This window comes from Cupressus sempervirens, chromosome 4 (assembly GCF_028749045.1).
Source record: "Cupressus sempervirens isolate cs-2001-9-10 chromosome 4, ASM2874904v1, whole genome shotgun sequence".
Classification (NCBI taxonomy): Eukaryota; Viridiplantae; Streptophyta; class Pinopsida; order Cupressales; family Cupressaceae; genus Cupressus; species Cupressus sempervirens.
In genome coordinates, this window is record NC_143121.1 from 356,326,888 (window position 1) to 356,335,501 (window position 8,614).

Consider the following 8,614-nt stretch of genomic DNA (forward strand, 5'->3'; position numbering starts at 1 on the left):
AAATTTGGGGTGGGGATGACACCCACAAAAATCACTGTAGCAATTAATATTCAACCACTTCTGATGGTTTGCCCTATGAAAAGCCTACCCTATTAAAGGCTTTACACTATGTCAATAGTGACTTGGTTAGAGGATTTACAGACACTTACATGAAGTGTCACCCTATTGAAGGATTTATAATAGGTTGTTAAACCCACCTAATACATAGGATTTTCAATAACCTTCTCAAAAGGTTCTCCTACCTAGCTGTTAAGCTAACTTATCAATCATAGGATTTCAACCTCTAATACAATTATGAGAGAGTATTAGAACATTTGACCTGATTGAATGCAATCTCAAATTGTTGGGTTCGGGTACTAGATCTGCTCTTTTTCTTCTAATCCTTGCTTGATCTGATCTCTATGTGTGTTCCTTATCCCTTGTGATGTTCTAATCAACTGGATATGAAATTGTTGCTCAGTTCCTCTAAGTCTTTTCCACTTTACACTGAAATTTCACTATAGTCTCCCCATATACTCTTCTCTTCCACACATGCAATGGTGCATTTGACCTCCTTATAAAGAATGCAAAGACTTAGGGTTAGGTATGGATCTATGATCCATATTGAATATCAATTTTCCACTCAAATCCTTTTTTTTTACTTATTGGTTGCATGCCTTCTCCATTTTTCTAATTGTTGCATGCAGATTGCATAGGGAATGTAAATGATTTGTCATTATCCTTTTTCTCCTTCAAAATCTCTCTAAGTTGGCTCCAAAAACTGTTTACATCTTAGTTTGTGAAAGCACAAACTCTTATGTTGATCCCGAGTTACTCAGCACTCATTACATTACTGATGCTCGGCATGAACTGATTCCTGGATTGCTTGACATCTATTACTTTCATGGTTTTCTTGGAACCTATATGTTCTGTATTTCTCAGCACCTATATGTTCTGTATTGCTCAGCACTTGTATGTTCTATATTGCTTGGCATCTGAAAATTTCTGGATTACTTGGCACATGAACATTTCCTGGATTACTCAACATATGAACATTTTTGGATCACTCGGCACATACTATGTTCTGACTAGCTCGGCGCTGTAAGGAAACTCAGGTGTAGAAACAACTTCCTACACTAATCTCATAAGGAAAGTATGATTCAAATCCTATTAAAATCTTCTACACTTACAGATTTAATATCATGTAAACAACAATATTGCAGCCAACCATGCATACAGAAAATAGACAGAAAAAGGAACACAACACAGAGATTTTTCGGTGGGGAAAAACCTTTCGGTAAAACAACCCCACCCCTTCAGAACCTACACAATGTATTATCTTCAACAAAAGGTTAAAATACACTTGCAGTGTAAGCTCAACATCGACAACAGAAGACTCCAGTAGCTACTCGCAGTACCAACAATACATGTTTTTTGCATCGCATCTCTTCGCAACCCTAAGAATGCTTATAACATGCGCTTCACTTTAGGGCTACTCCCAAAGGTAAACCATATTAGGGTTTTACCATTCTCCGAGAAAATAGGAACCCCAAAAAAAAAATCAGGTTGATGCCCCAAACCCCACTATTGGGGTAGAGTGTACAATACTCAAATATCTTAGTTGCCACATGTCTTCACCTATCATTGAATCTTCCTAACATAGCTCTTACGTGTCATAGGAATCTGTCATAACCGTTTTAGTCATGATCTCCTTACACACAATTCAAGATGTCGACACATCAACATTATTTGCAAGAAATACATTTTACAAAACAAATAATAAGAATAGGAATTATACAAGGTTGAGACACCTTATTCCTAATAGGCACTAACTATGGCTCGACATACATTGTGTACTTGACATATATAGTGAAAATGGTTAAGTTTGTTGACGCTCAATTGTCAAGACTATTCTTTTGACCAACAATTAAAAATAGTATTGCTACTTCCAATGTTGAGCCTATTGAAAATCAAGGGAAAAACTTTACACTTATGCTATCCAAAGATCCTTGTCAAGATCAAAGTCTCCCATCTTCTTGTTCTACCACTCCATATTCCCTTCCACTTTCTACTCTTCCTAAGTCTTCTCAAGCTTCAAGTACTCCTATCAAAGAAGTTTCTCCTATTCAAGATGTTCATGATCCTATTGAAAATCTTAATGCTCACTCTAAAGATGCTAATGTCCTTGATTGTCATATAGATGTTGATGAACTTATTGATTACCCTTTTACATCTTCCACATCCATCCTTGGACCTTTCCCACTAATACTAAATGCTTCACGTCTTCCTTCCATCTTGGGTCCTTATGTCCCTTCACTTTCCCCTCCCAATTCTCCAAATTTATCATCCATCTTGGGTATGTATGTCCTTCCCTCTCCTATCCTTCCTCAAGATCAATGTAGATGCATATCCATGAATCCTTTTCATCCACCCATTCACCTAAACCAATCATATCACCCTTCTTCTTCGACAAGTCCCAAGTCTTTTGAAAGTAACCTAAATGTTCAATACAAGAAAAAGAAGCAATTCAAGAATTCATATTAAAAAGAAGACCACCATGTCTCCTCTAATCGACATGGGGGCATAAAGCCGAAAGAGATATCTAAGAAAAAAATTATAAGACAAGTATGGGTTCCAAAATCCATCATTGAAGATATTATCTCTAAATTATTGAAAAGAAATAAAAAGAGGCCTATAGACATATGGATTCCAAAGTCTCTCTTGAGAGAGTCTAATGTTAAACAACAATTGAAGTTGACATTCAAGCTTCCAAAGAATTCCACTTCATCTTCTTCCAAAAGCATTCTTCCATTCCTTGAGCCTAAGCCACAACCTCTTCTATCCACTCACCATATTCCTTCACGTATTCATTCATTCACATTTTCTCCATCCTCTCACCACCCTTTAAGGTTTGTTTTGACATTGATCTTGCCCTCATTTCCATTTTCCAATCTCACTCGCTTTGCATGAAGCCCTATCCTCCATTTTTGTCTTCCATCTTCCTTTCCCTATCAGAATCTTTGAGCATATCATTTCAACTCCTTTGCATGTTATGGTTTAAAATTTCAAGGAGAATTATCTAAAAAGTTTGACTTCTTCCAAAAAATTCAAAAAAAAAATTTGAAAAAAATTGAAAAAAAAGAAAGAAAATAATGAATTTTTTTGAAAATGTGCCTTGGTGAAAACCTCGTAATCAGGCACCTTGGTAGCAAAAGTAAAGAGAAATAAATTCATCCTATGGTGAAAACCACTCCCTTGTGGTGCCTTGGATAAGTATCATAATGAAAACTTGACAATTAGGCATCATGCATAGTTCTTCTACATCTTTTATCCATTCTATCTTCTCTCTTTAATCTTGACAATGTTGACCTATACACAAACATTTGACTATCTTGTGAGCTATCTTATGATGATCTTGTTTTCATTCCTTTCATGTTTAACCTTCATATCTATTTTCCTCCATTCATTCTAGTCTTTCACTATCCTTTTCCTATTTACCCCTTTGGTATTGATCTAATAAAAAAGAGTAAAACACAATGCTATGAAGTCTCTTGACATGTCTACTCCTTTGGATTGCATCTTTCCCACTTTTACATTATGCTTTTGTGAATTATCCTATGTTGGCCTTTCATTTCTTGTTCAAATATGCTTTACATGACAATTTTTTCCCTAGCTTGGGTACTATTGATGAGTCAGTCCTTGAAGATCACTTTCACTTGCTTCATACACTCGTTGCTTATCCATCATATCCACCAGCTTGTTGCTCCATCCTGTCATCTACCTTGCTAGACACTAGGACTACACGATGTGATCTTGCTTGAGAGTTTGGTCCTTGTTTCTATCTGGGGGCATTGTATATTATTTGTATACATTTATTGATCCTAAAAAAATCCAAAAAATGATATATTTCAAAAATACAAAAAAATGATATATTGTGAAAATTCTAAAAATTGGAAAATGTCTTGAAACAAATGATCATCTTAGTAATAAGCACTTTGATGTATCTCCAAGAAAAATTATATATTCCAAAAATTCAAAAAAAATTAAAAATCCAAGTGGTGAAAACCTAGAAATGGGTGCTACTTGAGGCCTTTGCACCCTTGTTTCTTAGCGTGTGTCCACAACACTTAGACTTTCTCCATTATATCTTGTGCTTGTTGCCTTGGTTTGGAATTGGTCTTTGTCTAGGGATGCATGACTATGTTAACTTTGGTCTCTTGGTCGCATTAGTCTTTAGGACACCTTGCAAATGGTGTTTTTTAACACCACCCCAATTGTATTTTTCAATACAACCCTTGACATCGAGTGTTTTTCAACACTTATTAGTTTGGTCTTACCCAGTTTTGTCATATGATCTTCCTTGCTTGCAAGCATTTGATCCTTATCCTCGAAACTCGGTATGAATTAACACACTTAAATTTTTAAACATAAACACTTAATTTTTGAACTATGTCATGATCTTTTCTCTATGTGCTAACTGTTATTGATTTTCGTTGAGTGTCATTTTTCCTAAGTCTCTCCAAAATGCATAGCTAGAGGAGTTGGGGCATAAGGCATGTATTTATTTGTTTTCTACTTGTGGGTGTGGTATTGAAACTCTAGAGTGTCTCTTGTTGTCCCCTTGAAAAACTTAGGAGATTTGAGGCATCATCCTTGACTGCTTTTGCACAACCATTCTTATCGTCATCTTGGCATCTATGCCTTGATACGAGCATGATTTTGCTACATTAAATTGGGTAAGTTAACATCAAAGTAATCTTGACCTTTTTGTCTTTGATGCTTATGTTAGAATCTTTCCATATTCCAATCCAATATAAATAACATTCATAGCTTCATAGTTGCATTTGTGACTAGTGATAATTGTGCAATTTTTCGATGTCTGTTAATAATGGTCCAATGATGAAAATAAGTTCTTTTTCATTCTCTAATGAATGATGAACACAAAATCCTATGTTGCAGTTGCTCTATTGCAAGTGCACCATTGCATTTTCATGTAGATTGCATTATTAGACTTTATGTTAGTTTGCATTTTTAGGCTGAATTATGAGTTTGAGGGGGTTTTCCTTTCATCTTTCTTGTGGACTTTTAATCAATTGTGGTCATGTTTTGACCTTCATTTCCTTATCTTCTTTCGTGATCTCAATCAAAATTTCTATCTTAAACAGTTGATTGATTTTGGGGCATTCTATTTCTTATGGAAAATTTTATATTCTTCTTTTTGTTTCTTTCAATATCTTCCAAATTTCTACCTTCCATTCATTTTTAACCCACTTCTTTTCTTCTAAATCACCTTTGGGGCATAATATTTCACGCTTGATGATCTACCTTGGTTCTTTGATTCTTATACCTTTTATCTTACATCAAGAACTTTATCTTTTATTCAGTTTGATCAATTTATCAATTTGTTGTTTCTCCTCTGTCTCATTTCGATTTCGATCACAAGGGGGAAGTACCTATCGACTTCAATCCTTGATTCAATTTTATCCTCAACTTTTTAAGTGAAAATTTATTTGTATTCTTTGTCCTGATGTGTTCCTGAATCAACCACACATCTGGGTTGTTTTGTGATCCCGAATTGACCTCACACTTCAATTTCTTTATTTGACTACATGTGTTCCCAAATCGATCACACATTATTCAAAGAGGGGCAATTGTATGCACTCTAAAATGGTCACCCAAACTATGGGCCCCCATTATTCAATTTATTAATTTATCAATTTCCTGAATCAATGGTTTGCAATATTTTATTAAATCAATTCAAATCAATTTCCTTGATCAAATTTAGTTATTTCATTTCTAAGGCTAATCATTTTATCTTAAGTCTTATTTAATTAAAAGAAAAACTCCCTTTTAATTAAATAAAATAAGTCCCTATTTAATCAAAAGAAAACCTCTCTTTTAATTAAATAATTCATCCATATTTAATTAATTAAGAGAAAAAACCCACTTTTAATTTAATTAAATATTTCCTATTTAATTTAAAAAACTTGCTCTCTTTAAATTAAATAAAATTTTCACTTAAATATCTCTTTGTGATGAAAAAAGAAATAAAATAAATAAAAATTGAATAAATCTTTTTTTATTTTCTCTATACTTAAATGCACATATCTCTAAGTGGGATTCCTCTTTTTCCTCTTTCCACTTTCTTCTCAAACACTCCTCTTTTCTCATTGGTTGAATGTTGTCTCACATAAATCAAACTCTATTATCCCATATTGGTTGTGAAAAGTCTCTCTCCTCCATATTTTCCTTTAAAGGAGCCCTATCCTTCTCATTTTGAGATAGAGTGATAGAGCAATATAGAGCAATATAGAGACATATAGAGCAATACAAAGAGATATAGAGAAAATAGCTCTTTGCTATAGTATTGTTATGCTACAAGTTTAGAGAGTGATTTTTGGAGAAGGAGTTTGAGCATTAAATCTTTTGTGGAGAACTTCTATCTTCTTGTCTTATTCTCTCTTGCATCCATGGCTTCCATCATGAGGTTTCATCTTTGCATTTTCATATTATCTTAGAGTCATATTTATTTTAATAGATTAATATTGTATTGTTATTTCCTTTCATAGATTATATTTTCTTTCTTGCATTGCTTTGCATTGTTATCATTTAGATTAGTATGCATCTTCATTTGCATTCATATTTTTATCCTTGAATCTCTTGTTTCATGGTGTGCTTGCATGGGCACAAACTAGGTTAAAATAAGGGCCTCCATTACAAACCCTTGCAACCCATGAATAGAGAGCTATGAGCCGCCATTTGAGACCTCATTTTTTATCAATCTTGGATATAATGACTCATAGAAGTATGCCCATATTTTAGGCATAGAAATAATATCTTCCTCCTCTAGAAAATAGCCTTCCTCTTTGAAATTTTCCACTTCATCCTCTAATTATGTGTTCTTTTATTTTGTTGAAATTTTCTTCTTCCTTTAGGGCATACTAATCAACATCTCTATACTCTTCATTTTAACCAAACTAATGTTACCTTGAATTGAGATCCTCAAACATTTAATTACCTTACAATTTTTTCAACTTCATCATCAACATGACCTGACTTGATGTCCAACTTATATAGTTTCTCAGTGTACTCCACCATTGATTACTTTTGTCCCATGTTTTGCAACTTAATACATTTACTTGATTCTTTTTGGTAAAAACTTAGCCTTCAATTTTCTCACCATCTGATCTCGTGGCTTAATTTTCTCCTTTCCTCTCTTTTGTCTATCCATCTACATGTGTTCACACCATAAAGAGCCATGACCTTTCAATTTGGTATTGACATACTTCAATTGTTTATCTACATTGGTACTTTCATACTTTCATACTTCTCCATCTTAGTGATCTAGTTAAGAAATTCATCTTAATTTTAATTTCCATCATAATCACATGGATTGAAATGAGGCTTTACATTCACTCTAGTTAGGGCTCAGAAAAATATTTCATCTCCTTCTTCAAGTATAGGCACCTCTTTGGCTTCATCTTCACTCACATCTTCAATATGCCCACTTTTCCTCTAGGATATTTCCTCAACTTCCAATCTAGTTGCAACTAGTCTTAACATGCTCAACATGGTTATATCTACATCTCTCCTTCTACAAACCCTCTTTACAGAAGTCCTTTGCAACTATAGGTTAAATCTCAAGTATCTCATCCCAAAAAAATCTAACTAGGGCTTTTCAACATTAAAAACAATGATTCAATATCAATAAGGAACATAACTTAGCTTTGATACTAGTTAGTGTAGTCGTAGTTGGAGAGTTCTCAACGTGATCGATCCAATTTCATAGCAAGAGTCACAAAATGGAAACAACAAGGAAAAATTAAGAGATATGCAAGATCAACCTACCTAATTATTATTATAAATTCAATTACAAAAGGGTGCAACATGTAGTCATACATTACACTTAAATGAGTCTAATTACAAATAGAAATCCTACTATTTTACTTAGGTTTGAAATCTACTTGATGTTTCAGTTACTTATTCCTATTGATGTGAAGAGAGATCAATTGCAAGCCTTGTAAAGACTTTAAAATACATAGGGTGGTCTATGATAAATTGTTGAAGTTTATGAAAGATCAACCCCACAACTCTCAAGAATCACCTACATGCAAACACCTGTCACAGAAAAAGAGAAGCAAAAGCTATGGAGGCTGAAATTTCCATATCAAAAGATGAGACATTCCTGATGAGCAAAAAGATAAATTGCTATAAACAAAAGTGAATGAATTAATTACAAAGAGATCAATCCTTATAAAGGAGACCAATACCCTAAAATATAAAACCTAGGTTTCATGATAATAATTAATAAAAGAATTAATTATTATATGCCCAAAGTTTTGCTTAAGTAAACTAGAGATAATAAGCGACTTAATAATTAAATCAACATAATTTATTTAATAAGGAAATACTTATTATTCTAACATCCCCTCCCCCTTAAACTTGGGGAACAACTAAAAGCCTATAAACTACTACTAAAAGTGAATTTGGGTCCCAACAACAAAGCCTAATGAAGTACCCAAGCACAACCAAATCTTTGTAAAGAGGAGAAATAGAGAAAACCACATTGGAAAAACTCTACTCCAGAAAGAGATGAAAAAAATGTTGAAAATAATTAGTGAAGGATGTAAGTAGA